This window comes from Terrapene carolina, unplaced genomic scaffold (assembly GCF_002925995.2).
Source record: "Terrapene carolina triunguis isolate 2854851 unplaced genomic scaffold, T_m_triunguis-2.0 Scaffold180, whole genome shotgun sequence".
In the NCBI taxonomy this organism is placed as follows: Eukaryota; Metazoa; Chordata; order Testudines; family Emydidae; genus Terrapene; species Terrapene triunguis.
The window spans coordinates 369,386-384,690 of record NW_020664531.1 but is presented as its reverse complement, the minus strand read 5'-3'; positions in this window follow the sequence as shown (position 1 = coordinate 384,690).

Here is a 15,305-nt window from a genome sequence, read left to right as displayed (position 1 = left end):
ATTAAGATATTTTGTAGGCATCACTGCAATGGAGAGTTTTAAGGAGGGATTTAACAGAACATCTGACTTTGCAGATGTTTACTTCCCGCCAGATGTTGTCTTCCCACCAACATCATCTCTGTTTTGTCTGGGGTCAGCTGTGGCCAGCTGGTGTTCAGCCACATACTGATCACTGTTAAGCAGTAAGAAAGCTTTGGGATGGTGCAGTATACATCTGGTGGCAAGGAAACATAATTGAGTGTCATCCATGTACATCTGGCCTTTCAGCTGGTGTTGTCACTCTAATGGTTTCAAAGAGACATTCAGTAGGTTTGGAGAGAAAATTCAGTCTTGTGGAACCCCACATATGAGACGCCTGGGGGTAGAAGAACAAATGCTTGCTGCTTCGTGTCTTGTAATGTGCTTCTCATTTTTCCCGCAGGAGAAATTTTTATATTCAGCCTGTTGATCTAGTTCAGGACATGGGCAGCTGTGTGCACTGAGATGGGAATTACCCATTTGAAACCACAGGAACAGAAGTTGGCCTGTAGAACCTTTGTGACTAGAGAGGATGCGGAGCTAGAAAGAACCAGGACGCTGTGTTCTGAGAAACATCTTTCTACTTCCAACTCAGTAAATTTGATCTGGAAATCCATAAGACACAGTTTTATCTTAACCCTTGTCTCCTCAGGCTTAGAGGAAGATGCAGTCTTAATTTCCACTCCATCACTATGGACAAGCGTCTACTTCTGGACTTCGATAGGATGCCTTATGAGAGTCACCACCAAGTCTGCCTCTTCCACATGCAGAGATAAAATCCTCAACCAAATCCACACCTTGACCAGCTGCCTGGGAGTGTCTTTACTGAACCTGGACACAAATTTTGTCGTTCACAATGCAAAGGAACTATTCCAGCATCAAGACTTCCATAATGTGATCCACTGACCTATTCTCAAGATGGATCAACATTCTTATTACCCTTTGAGATGCAGATACTGCCCCAAAAGCCATTCACCAGGCACACCAGTATAAGATCTGGTAATGCTCTTGATTTAAATTCCATTTCCAAGATTGCACTAATAAATTTAGTCACAGGCCTCCTGTACTGCTCAGTTCAAATTCAGGTTAGCAACACACATCCACTATGCACTTAGAGGCCACCAAATATTGTGGGTCCATAGCTTTTTGTCCCTCACAGCTCTGACACAACATTATATGCAGCCTGTAGTAGCTGGTGATAGCACAAGGAGGTATTTAGACTGCTTCCACTTCATACCAAACCAAAAGAAGTTTCAGGGTTTTTTTTCTTTTAAACTTCACTGCTTTCCTCTTAAGCTGCAACTGTTGCTACAGCCTCTAGTTTATTAGCTCTACTGACTAAAGGGACATTCTGTAGATTAACAATAGGAAAACCTGCTTCTTGCATTTTGCCAGATGCCTCTCCCAGAAGTTGCAAATTATCTTCTAATGAATCACTGGAGATGACATCATTCAAAGAATGCTGCTGCAAAACTTTCACAGTCCTACAGGATTTGGTTCATGAAATGCTGCACAGTTGCAGCATCCACACACAAACCAATAGGCATTCAGGTAGATTGAAACAACCTGTAGGAGTCTGGCGTACAGTTTACGCCTGGCTTCTCTTGGCTAGTATCACCTATCAATATCCTTTACTCATATACAGTGTAGTTACAGAGGGTAGTGACTAAATCTGGTACTTCATTTAATTTCCATCATCCAACCCATCTTTGGAAAGAAAGCCTTGTCTACAGTGGGATCTTTGACTGTTTCATTAGATGTTTTTGCACAGACTGGAGAACAAACAACTCAGAGTGTCTGAATCGATTTAAGATTTTGCCCTGTTCATGTGAAGGCTTGGGCTATGTCTGCACTACACATTTTTGGTATAATTTATGTCACTCAGGGGTATGAATAATCCACCCTAAGGTATACAGACCTAAGCACCATTGTTAGACAGTGTTATGTTGGTGGGAGAGCTTTTCCCACTGACACAGCTATCACCTCTCGCAGAGGCAGGAGTTATTAAGCTGCTGGAAAGCTTTCTCCTGTCGGCTTAGAGCATCTTCACCAGAAGTGCGGCATCGGTGCAGCTGCACCACTGTAAATGATGTAGTGTAGACATAGCCTCACTCTAAACTGAGGCATGTCTAGTGGGCTGTCATCTTCTCAGCTCCCTCAGCTGCTAAGTCCCTGTGTCTTTCCCAACACATGTACTAAGAGATCCTAACTCTCTTCTTATGCACTCTATTGCCCAGATACTCCAGCCACCTTGACAAGTACTTCCTTTGGATACCCATCTCCATGTACATGCACCACACTGCCTACAATGTAAGGGCAAACCGTACACCTTTCCATTGCTTCTGTCTTAAATATAAAGGGAAGGGTAACAACCTTTATATATGCAGTAACATAAAATCCCTCCTGGCCAGAGGTACAGAATCACTTACCTGTAAGGGGTTAATCAGTTCAATTAACCTAGTTGGCACCTGACCAGAAGGACCAATGGGGAAAGAAGATACTTTCAAATCGGGGGGGAGGGTGGTTTGTTGGTGCTCTTTTTGCTGGTTCCCTCTCGGGACAAAGAGAAAGACCAAGCAGGTAAACCAGCTCCTAACAAGATCCTGAAATGATACATCTAAAATTACAGAAATTGTAAGTAATAGCAAGGAAATGCATTAGATTATCTTTTGTTTTAGCTTGTGAATTTTTCCTATGCTAAGAGGTAATTTTATTCCTGTTTTGTAACTGGGAAGCAGAGTCAGAGGGGAATCCTCTGTGTTTTAAATCTTTTTTATTTACCCTGTAAAGTTATTTTCCATCCTGATTTTGCAGGTGTGATTCTTTTACTTTTTTTAAAATAAAATTCTTCTTCTAAGAACCTGATTGATTTTCAGTGTCCTAAAAACCAGGGATTTGGTCTGTGCTCACTTTGTTAACCTATTGGTTTGTATATTATTCTCAAGCCCCCCCCCCCCAGGAAAGGGGGTGAAGGGACTTGGGGGGATATTTTGGGGGGGGGATAGGGCTCCAAGTAGCCCCTCCCTGAATGTTTGTTGAAATCACTTGATGGTGGCAGCAATACCATCCAAGGACAAGGAAAGGAATTTGTGCCTTGGGGAAGTTTTTAACCTAACCTGGTGAAATATAAGCTTAGGGGGTCTTTCATGCTGGTCCCCACATCTGTATCCCAGAATTCAGAGTGGGGAGGGAACCCTGACAGCTTCTCTAGATCACTTTACTATATTTTCGTCATATAAAGAAGTTCAGGTCAATGCTACATTATGTTAAAGAGCAATCATTTGGAAAAATTGTAACAAACCCCTTGTCTCTCACAGGCCTAGGCTTGTACTGATGTGAGCAGCGGTGTGCAGAAACTGGATAGAGTCAGGCCATGTCTATAGGTACAGCGCTGCAGCTGCACCAATTCAGTTGTGCCACTGCAACGTTTCTGGTGAAGCTGCTCTATGCTGATGGGAGAGCGCTCTCCTGTCAGTGTAAACAAATGCCCACACATCTCCACAAGCGGCAGAAGCTACGTCGGTGGGAGAAGCTCTCCCATCAACACAGCACTGTGCACACAAGCACTTATGTTGGTGTAACTTATATTGCTCAAGGTAGTGGTTTAGTCACACTCCCGAGAGGCATAAAAGTTATGACGACATAGGTTGTAGTGTAGGCACAGCCTCAGTCGCTGTGCCAATGCAACACAGTCCCTAGAGACAAGTTCTGTAGGCACTCCAACTATTTAAGCTAGTTGGGCAGGTAGGTTCATGCAGGAATTAAATGTACCCAAACAGACAGAGAGAGCTTTACTCGCAGTCTGTCAGAGAGAAGATCAGACACAGGTTAGAGGGAATGCAGGGTAGTTCAATTAAAAGACTTATACTGAACAGCAGATACCATTATTAGTGTAGAACCCAATTTTGAATGCTCATGATAATTAGAGACCCCAGACTCTCTCCTCTGCAGGCTGGAACTTGGACCCATACCTGCTACAGTCCTGAGGGAGAGCTTTCCACTCCTTTGGCCAATGATCATGGATGAGCCCTAACCCAGCCCCCTGATTAACTCAGCTTGTTGACTGAGTTTCCCACATACATCCTCACAGAGCTCCCTTTTCAGACTGCTTTTCCTGGTCCCTTTAAGAATGGTTCTACACACAGAACTAACGCACGCCTCACCTTCCTTTGCCTGGATCCCCAGAGCTGCCTCCTCTCCCTTCAAACCTAGGCCGATTCTCTCTCACAGGCCTTTCATTCTTTGGGGCAGATCCCAGGAGCTTCCTCAGCAGAGAAGCTGCTTCATGGGCCTGTCCGTCTTCCTATCTCTCATTCTATTCCCACTGTGATCTGTTTGGCAAAGTAGAAGGGACACAGAGCTATCCATCAATTCATTAGTCTCTGATGAGTCCTAATGTTGTAGCAGCTCACCCTGCTGCTGCAGAGACAGTATCAGCCCTTTCAAAATCCATTAAAATATTTCCATTATTAGGTTCTCCATAGACAAAGTGAACAAATTCCCCCTCCACACTCATCTCCTCAAATATCCTCTCTTTCAGGATTGCCTAGAGGGAAGAGAGTTAGTTCACAAGACAAAAGATTCCTCTGGGGGAAAAGAAACCATTTTGAGGAGAAAAGAACAAGAGGCACTACCACACAAAGTAAGCCAAATACTCCATTGAAACATCACCTTCTATTGAGTTATTGATATAATGAGTTTCCTCTAGGTCTATTTTAGTGTGGATAATAAAACAAACTGAAAAGAAGTGCAGAGACAAACCCTTGTCAGAGAATATAGCATAAGCAAACTGGGTAATCAAAATTTATTAAACCTACATCCAGCAGAACGTATCAGCATGCAAGGTGTCCTGTTGCCTGATGGGAATAGTTATGCTTAAAGTTAAGCATGTGCAAACATTCTTTGCTGAATTTGGGCCTTAACCTTACATATACAGAGTTTTGGATTATATTCTCCCTTTACATTCTTACATATAACTTTTGGGCATCACATTGCATAGATGAAAGCTGCCAGTGAATGGTATGAACTTAACTGAATCTTTATTAATGACTAAAAACAATATATAATATTCTAATATATACCAACACTAAAAAAGACACAATCTTGAAAAAGAAATCTGTAATTTCTGCTTTTAAAACACTGCAAAGAAATGCATCAAGAACTGGAAAATACATTATAAAACCCATCTTCCTCGTGGTCCAGTATGGTACAAGGATAATAATATCAAGCCTCCTGTCATTCCTTATGAATTGAAAAACTCCACTTACGTTACATTTTTAACCAAAAAGAACAAGCTTATGTTAAATTTTTAACCGAAAAAAGATTTTAAAAAAATAAGACTCTTATGCCTCAACAGAACTATATTATCAAGGGTACTTGTGGCACCTTAGAGACTAACAAATTTATTAGAGCATAAGCTTTCGTGGGCTACAACCCACTTCTTGTAGCCCACGAAAGCTTATGCTCTAATAAATTTGTTAGTCTCTAAGGTGCCACAAGTACTCCTGTTCTTTTTGCGGATACAGACTAACACGGCTGCTACTCTGAAACCTATATTATCAAGCTAATCCGATCCTCTAAAATACTTAAAAATAAATGCCTCCTTCTAACAAGTGACCCAATTAACAATAATTAATCATTATAAATATTATTTCATGTTTTTCATAGATTCATAGATTCTAGGACTGAAAGGGACCTCGAGAGGTCATCGAGTCCAGTCCCCTGCCCTCATGGCAGGACCAAATACTGTCTAGACCATCCCAGATGGACATTTATCTAACCTACTCTTAAATATCTCCAGAGATGAAGATTCCACAACCTCCCTAGGCAGTTTATTCTAGTGTTTAACCATCCTGACAGTTAGGAACTTTTTCCCTTGCTGCAGTTTAAGCCCATTGCTTCTTATTCTATCCTTAGAGGCTAAGATGAACAAGTTTTCTCCCTCCTCCTTATGACACCCTTTTAGATACCTGAAAACTGCTATCATTTCCTCTCTCAGTCTTCTCTTTTCCAAACTAAACAAACCCAATTCTTTCAGCCTTCCTTCATAGGTCATGTTCTCTAGACCTTTAATCATTCTTGTTGATCTTCTCTGGACCCTCTCCAATTTCTCCACATCTTTCTTGAAATGCAGTGCCCAGAACTGGACATAATACTCCAGTCGAGGCCTAACCAGCGCAGAGTAGAGCGGAAGAATGACTTCTCGTGTCTTGCTCACAACACACCTGTTAAACTACAATAGCAGCATACTCTTTTTAAAAGCATACATCACATATACCAACCAAAAATTAATTCTCTCTATGACAATGAAACCAAGAACAAAATCATATTTCACCTGTCAGGCAACAACTATCTACTGTATAGTTTGGTTATATTAATTGTTTGTGGGTTGGTGATTTTGTTTTGTTTTGCAGAGATGTAGGAACAAACCCTTCATGGAATTATTGAAGAAATATACTGCCAGCCACACAAGAAACTGCTCTTTGTTCAAACCATTTTCTGTGTAAAAAGAAACAGTTTACTAAAGCAACTTGTGACCAAACAGAAAATCTTTTAAACTGACAAAGGCGTCTCTTGGGAAGAAAACCAGCTGCCATACTGGAGTCAGAGAGGAATTTTTCAGATGTTATTCTTTTTCCCACTTAGTGGAGGGTTGTTTCCCTCTCTTTCCCCCGCGCCCTTCTGTTTTTGTCTCTTTCTCAGGAAAAACTATGTTACTAAATAAACATCACAATATGAATTCATGCACTCTCTAAGTCTTTTTTCAAAACAGTGTAAAATCCTAGGAACTGTACCCATAAAAAAAAAACACTTTATTTACAAAGAGTTACGGTTACTATCTCATTTCTGATAATTCAAAACCACAAACACCAGGGTATATTGTTAAGCCACCACCACTACCCCATGTAAGGGTATGTCTACACTACAGGATTAATCCGAATTTAGATAATTCGAATTTGGGAAACAGGTTGTATAAATTCGATTGTGCGCGGCCACACTAAGCACCTTAATTCGGTTTTAAACCACATTAATTCGGTGGTGTGCGGCCACACTACCCCATTAACTTAAACACAGTAATTCGGTGGTGTGCGTCCACACTAACCCTAATTCGAATTAACAAAATCGATTTAGGCTCTACTCCGTTCGTCGAGGTGGAGTACAGAAATCGATTTAAAGGGCCCTTTAATTCGAATTAACTGGCTCTGTAGTGTGGACGGGTGAAGGGTTAATTCGGATTAAGGCAGCTAAATCCGAATTAAAGTCCTAGTGTAGACCAGGCCTGATATACCCCATAACAAAGCATCTGGAAGATCATGACATGGAAGGGTCTAACCAGCACAGATTCTGCAAAGGAAAATCATGTGTCAGTAATCTCTGAGGCTTTGTCTTCAGTAGGCTCAAAGGTGCATCCTTATCACACAGCCTGTAAGGCAGTTAGTGGCTAAAATCCTAGGCTCCCCCATAGTCTTTATCTTCACCTGTTAACACCTGAAAACTATAAACTGTCTTGACTTCATTAGGTTTTTTCCTTGTGTTAGTTACCACATGCTAGTTAACATGAGGTAAGACTACATCCCCTCCCTCCACCTCCCCCCCTCCCCCGCAGTGACGACGCCCCCTTAGAATTCTTTGATTGTGTCAATAAAACAGTGGATAAAGGAGAACCAGCTGACAAATGTATTTCACTTCCAAAAGGCCTTTGACGAGGTTCCACATAAGAGGCTGTTAAAGAAGCTAAGTAGTCATGGGATGAGAGGCAAAGTAAGAGACAGAAAGCAAAGAGAAGAATTTAATGGTCAATTTTCATCAGGGCAAAAGGTTAGGAGTGGGATTCCTTGAGCGTCTATACTGGGTCCTTTGTTAGTTAAAATATTTATGAATGTTCTGGAAAGGCTCTGAGGGGACGGTGAGGTGGCAAAATATGCAGACAACATAAAATTATTTGGGTTAGGACTAGAGAGGACAATTAACTTTAGAGAGACCTAAACAAGTTGGGTGAATAGGCAATATAATGACATTCAGTGTCAACAAATGTGAAGTAATGTACATTGGAGAAAAAAAATTAATCTACTCATTCACCTTACAGGATTCTAAATTAAATGTATCAACTTCAAAAAGGAACCCAGGTGTCATTGTAGACAGCTCAGTGAATACCTCAGCTCAATGTACAGTATAGTCAGAATGCTAACGCTATTAGAAAACATAAAGAATGGGATGATGAATTATATAAAGAATATTGTAATGCTTTTATATAATCATTAGTGTGGCCCCATCTGGAAGAATGTATATTTTACTGGTCACCCATTTCAAAAAAGATATTGTAGACCTAGAGGGGGTTCAGTGAAGACAAACAAGAATGATCAAGGGCATGAAAAATCTCTTGTATGAACAGAAAGTGAAAAGAGTGTAACTGTTTACCTTAGAAAGGAGATGAACAAGAGGGGATGTGATAAAAGTATATAAAATACCGAATGGTATAGAGAAGGCAGATCGGGAACTTCTGTTCTCACTATATCGTAAAATTAAAAGATGGGGAATTCAAAATCAATAAAAGAAATATTTTTTTGCACAACATGCAATTAATCTCTGAAACTCCTACTGCAGGAAGTCATTAAGGCCAAGAACTTACCAAAATTTAAAAAGGGATTGTATATTTATCTCGATATCAAGAATATTCAGAGTTATATAATTACATAATGCAGCTGTCCTCATTTGGGTGTACACATGGGGGTGAGGGTGGTAACTTTAGGTTGGGCAGTGAGATGGAATACAGTGAAATCCTTTGAAAATATGGTGAGCTTGCCACATAAACTGGAAAGGTTACACACATTTGCACCCAGTCATTTTGGCATATGGCCAGGTTCTTTCATTAGCAATATGAATTTTGGGCATAAGGAAGGCTAGAGATGTAGTAGTCAGGAAGATGGGAGGTGATGAGGCCCTGGATGAGAGTTTTAGCTATGTGGACAGAAAGAGAAGTCTGGATCTTGGAAATGTTCTGGAGGAACAAAGTGGTAAAATTTCGGCCTGGCCTGGATGTGCACAGCTACAGAAAAGGCAGGGTGTCACCCATGCTAAGGCCCCAAGTGACAGGGGCGATGGCAGCGCTGTCAGCAGGGACAGAGATGAGGGAAGAGAGGAATTTGATTTTGGCCGCCTCAAGCTGAAGTTGGCAAGGAGAGAGCTAATGGAGAATCCAGCACACTCCTCCATTACTGAATAAGCTCAGCAGTGCTAACAGGAGTAAACCTGAGATTTTGTAAGTAATTGAGAACAGAATTTAGGCTAGAGTGTCTGCCTCTGTTCTGAGTCCTCCAACTCAGAATATTTCAGTTAGGCATATCTGATTAACTACATACATATTTGTCAACTCAATATTTCTCTGAAATGGTTGGGTGGTCTGGGGATACATGAAGGAATATGTTGGTAAGTACCCAAGTCACTCCCCTAAATACAGGGATTGTAGTTTAGGGCCTGTGCACTAACACATTTGTCTGCCTCTGTGGAGACATCTATGTTATAATAGCTTTACTGGTGCTGTGAATGAGACAACATTATTACTTATTTCAGCAGTGCTCAGAGGCCCTGAGCTTGTGCCAAGCACTGTAGATTCATAGAGTCTAATGCCAGAAGGGACTATTGTGATTATCTAGTCTGACCTCCTGTATAACACAGGCCAGGGAATTTCCTTGAAATTAATTCCTGTTTGAGCTAGCACACATCTTTCAGAAAAACATCTAATCTTAATTTTAAAATGGTCAGTGATGGAGAATCTACCTCAACCCTCAGTAAATTGTGCCAATGGTTAATAACCCTCATTGTTAAAAATGTGCACTTTAGCTGTAATCTGAATTTGTCTAAGTGCCAATAATATGTCTTATTTCAACGGGTGTACAAACATGCCTCTCCCTCCCCTGAAGAATGTATAATCTAAGCAGATTAGACAGACAAAGGAGAAACAGAAGTGAAGTGATCTGTCCAACCACACACAGCACCTCAGCAGTAGAGCCAGGAACAGAACTGAGGTCTCCTGAATTGCTGGCTAGCACCCTATCTCTTGGGCCACACATGTGTTATATAAACCAATGCCTTAGGGAACAATGTTGTAGTCTAGATTGACACACACACAAAATTATACTTGTTCAGTGGGTGGGCTCTTAATACTTTACTAGATGTACTCTGGAAATGCTACCCTAGTATTTTGCTGGTTGTCTAAGCCACAGCAGCCCAGGGAAAAATTCAACTCTTACCTTTGACTTTCCTTGATACCAATTGAAGTTAGAGGGGTTGGTTTGCTCACAAATTTGTATTCTTTATTTGCTTCTTGCCACCTGATGTCCTGTTTCCCATATTCTTACCACCTTCTGACTTATGACACCTCCATAAGAATGTCCTGCTACTTTGAGTCTATTATTTAGGAGTTTATGTAAATGATAGAAAAATCTAGTTGCCAGCATTTTTAGTGTAGATCACACAAAAAGTGGCCTTGGAGTCTGGATTCTGCAAGATGCTCAACACTTTCAGCTCCCCCTTAAATGTGAGTTGAAAGCACTCAGCACATCACAAGGTCAGGCCCTAACAGTACAGATCACTTGCAGGATCTGAAGGCCTGATTTTCCTCTCTATATACTGACGTAACTACATTTACACAGGTTTACAACCAATGTACAGGGCCGGCGGAGGGCGGCCGGAGCCCTGGGGGAGGGCGGCGAGCCCCGGCTGGGGCTCGGCTCTCCCCCTCTGGCGGCCGGAGCGCCGGGGGCAGGGCAGCGAGCCCCGGCTGAGGCTCGGCTCTCCCCACCGGCGGCTGGGGGGAGAGCGGCCAGAGCGCTGGGGGGAGGGCGGCGAGCCCTGCTGTGGCCCCGCTCTCCCCGGGGGCCGGAGCGCTGCGCCGCCGCCCCCCTCCAGGTGCCGCCCCAAGCACCAGCTTGGGTGCCTGGTGCCTGGAGCCGGCCCTGCCAATGTAAGGAAGAATCAGAACCTAGATCATTTCAAAATCAAACCTAAAGTGTGTGCTTCATCTAAGGGAATTTAGCATGTATATCTCATGCATCTTTCCTGTAAAATGAGTGGGCTGAATTCTAGATCTATTTGTTTTTTATTACTGAGGACAGTGTACTGCAGTGATTTAATTGCATTTTGGCTGGGTTGAAACACGATTTCTCATACAAGCAGATATGAGTCTCTGAATTTAATCCCCAGCAGTTGTCAACATAACAAAAAATCCACGGTGCAATTTGGTACGATAGGCAGATGAAGTTCAGGACTAGAGAAAAAACAGAAGTGGAGTAGGGGGAGGACAGCATTGCAAGTAAACACTGAGGCACAGTAGCAGAGCTGCCTACGGAGGTTCACACAGTGTCTCCCAGCTCTGTCACTTCCCCATTTTCACAAATACTGAAAATGTCCCTGCCTCAGACAAACATTTATTTAAAGAGAATATAAAAAATCCCCACCTCCTTAGCACAGGAACAAACAGAACAGCACAAAGGGAGCATATTCACATCCCAATTGGGTGCCAGCTGCTATTTCTCCTACTCAAAGTAGCTCCGCTTTGGGGTTAGTTTTGCTTTGGTCTGTCCTTTGTGATTCTCAGAAGGATGGTAATTTCTAAAATAGCCCATCATTTCACAGGTGAGATGGAAAATGTGTAGCCATTGTGAAACATGAACAGCAGCAGAGAGTAATTAGAAGTAACTCTGAAGTGGGGAGGGAAGATCAGCAACAAGCAGCCAATGGCAGTAACAGTCCATTCAAAGCAGAGTGGAGAGGCACAATCCTGGGACCTTACAAAGCTCTTCTTGGCAAGTGAGCTCGGCGTCAAGTGCTTTGAGCCGCTCTGCATCATGCCTCTCAGAATACAGGGTTTCAAATGCATAGCGGATACAGCGCTAACAACATCATTACATAATGGGCCTAATTCTCCACTGTCTCACACCCTGTGTATTTATTCAGACCTGACCAAAGCAAATCTTAAAATGCTGCTAATCTGATTTGATAGCATTTTACACCTACCTCGAAAGAGGGCAATTGACAAAACAAGGTGCAAGGCCATGGAGAATCTGACTCCAAGGTTTCAAACGTTGTCCTGTTCAGGCTTCTTGACTTCCAGTTATGGCGTAATTATTTAATCAGAGAACAAGTTTGTTTATAACCTAGGGAAAAAAAGAGCTCAATGAACGTAAAGACTTAGTTAAAAATAATAGCGTGCTTTTAAACAGTTTGACAAAACGGTGCCCAGCATACTGTAAGCCTGGCAACCAAAATTCTTGTGTGAAAAGCTGTTGGCAGTATTGGCGTGACTAGTTTGATGGAATCTACAAAAACAACAGAATCTGCAGAGCAGAGGCCAGCATATCATTCCCATGCCAAGCTGGAAAGTTTTGGAAATTGCTAATGCTAGTACTTGGAACAGGTTCCTATTTGTGCACTATGAGTCAGATCACGATTCCACTTAAGTTAAATTTGCCACGAACTTCAAGGAGACCAGGATTTGACCCCAAAAGCCCACCTAAATGACTTCACTAAAACCCCTTCTCAATCATACTTCCCCATCAATGCTTTTCAGCTGTAACCCACCAAAGCTGCTAATAAATATAACAAATAGGGGGATAATCTACACCCCTATTTAAACCAGTGCAGATTTTTGGTCCTGTTCATCTTGTGGTGTATACCAAATCCCTGCACTGAACACCCCAGATATTTGGATCTGGACCTGCACTGCTTGGCTGATCCTTGTCTCTACAATGCATGAACCCAAACCCCAGACTGAAATGCCTCCAAAGTTTGGATTCCAACTTTGTGGGTTAGGTCTATCTCTAGTTCTAGTTATATGTTTTGAGCATCTCTACTGAATTCTGACATCGTCAAATGGCGCCTGACCCTCACACATGTACATGGGGAGGAAGGGAGAACATATGTCTTGCGTGGCCAGTTCAAGGGTCAGGCACAGTTGCAGTCCCTGAATGAAGGGGAGCTTAGCACCTCAAATAGAGCAGGGAGGGGCTGGGAGGAGGAGGAGGATTCATGGCCACTCTGCAATAACTCACAAAGCAGGACTGGCACAGGGAATTGAGGGGAACTAAGCTGCACACCACAAAGGGATGTAAGCAGCAGGTGCCTCTGTGCACTCAGGAGCTTGAGGAGGAATTTCCTTCCCAAGGTTCTTCAAGAGCAGTGCTGTTCTGCACTACCCCAACATAGAGCTGTTCCTAAACAGCACAGCTTGGCCCCTAGAGGTAGGGACGATGTGTTGTACAACACAGAGTACTGAAAAAATCATGATTACACTGTGCTTCACTTCTATAAAAGCAGCTACGATGGTTTTATCAAATATACGCTCAGTTAGACTCTGACAGCTGGTGGGCTCAGGGTAGCGGTAATAGATGATCGATCCTTTCCCCTCCGGCTCATTGCTTCTAATCCAGCCCAAGTCCTCAGTAATCAAACATGGTTACCCTCTGATGGCTGATTGGCGGCCTGTGTGAAAGGAATTGGTAGTCTTAGCTCCAGTTCTTAGAGAACAGCTGTCCAAAGAATAAAAGCATCACCACAGCTGACAGCTGGCAGTGTCAGCAGAGACACAAGGATTGAATAGGTACGGAAAATCAACCACCCTATAGCGATGGCCCCTCCATGTCACGCTTGAGGCACATTGGCACAGCAGCCTGGGTCACTGCCTCAGCTATACATGACGTGGGGATAAAATAGAGGATATCAGTCTCCAGAGCAGGACTGGTTGGAACGTAATCATTGAACTCTGCTGTTTCATCAAAGCCAAAACATTTCACAGCAAGCACGCAGTTGACTCTATAGCTGGGTGATTACTGTACTGGCCTGGTACACAGATAACCCTGGTTCAGGTCCCCGTAGCACCAGCTTTAGCATGATCCAAGAGTTAAAAAAAGTCCATTCTGAATCAGGCCGAGCAGGGACTTCTGTGATTGAAAGGTTTGGGGTTTGTTCTAATGCAGAAAGAAAAAAATATTAAAACCTTGAAAATTGCCACAAACCAGAATAGTCCTCCTCTTGTCAGCTCTATTCCATAACTGCCAGGCGGGCATCAATTTACTAGGCTCTCTGCAATTGTAGGATCTATTTGCTGTATTGGTTAATTCCTGCATCTGGGCAGATTTCCAATGACTCTCTGACTAATGAACATTGTCTGGGGTTCACTGTATGGTGTTCCCCCATGAAACACCTTTGTTACACCTTTGACCCCCACACTTATCCCTGCACCTTCGATTTGTCCCTTATAATCTATTGGCCCATTTCTCCCGTTTTGGTGGGTTGCTAATCTCGTTCCTCTGAGTGGGACCTTGAGGGAGCAGTCACCAGTCCTGGAGGTGGTCTTTTGCAGAGCCTCCACTGCCTCCTAACTGGCTTTCTTTGGTTAGCCCCTGGTCAGGACAGTTCTTGGCTCCTGGCCTATAATTAGTGGTCTGCATCAGTCTCTTTTGGCTGTGTTTCTGGAGGCAGCCTGGTGCAGAGGTGTTGGTCCTTCACTATCCCAGGTCTTTCTACCTCCCTTCCATCTCGAAGTTCTCTCCTTTTATAGCAGGCATTCTGTCCCCTATTGGTTACAGCTGTGGGTGCCAGCGTTCCTGATTGGCAATAGTGGCAGTTGCATGGGGGTGTAGTCAGGCTGCTTGCTTGTAAGCAGGAGAGGCTCCCCTCCTCCTTCTGCCTCTGCTCAGTATGGGGTTTGTAAGTCCCATTACAGGAGCCCTCCTTCCCCAAACTGCAGGTCAAAGAAGCAGCTGACAATTTATCAACACCATGTGTCCATAACGACATGTGATTCTCCACCACCTTGCACTTTGTGCAGTCACTTACACTTATTCAAAGTGAGTGAAAAGTAGGTGTGGTGAAGCACCCATCTGATATTGTCACTTTGCACAGGTGTGAATGACTGTAGGAGGTACAAGACAGTGAAGGGTGGTTACCTTTGTTTGGCTGATTAAAAACAAAAGCGCACTATCAAGAGCCTGTTTAAACTGTGATTATTTTATGAATTAAGAAATGACAAACTATGTTCTTAGGATATTCTGAGATACTGACGTATCATAGCTAGTATCAGGGAGTAGCCATGTTAGTCTGTATCTACAAAAACAACAAGGAGTCTGGTGGCACCTTAAAGACTAACAGATTTATTTGGGCATAAGCTTTCGTGGGTAAAAACCTCACTTCTTTGGATGTGGGTAAAAACCTCACTTCTTCGGATGCATCAATTCAATTCGGATGCATCTGAAGAAGTGAGGTTTTTACCCACGAAAGCTTATGCCCAA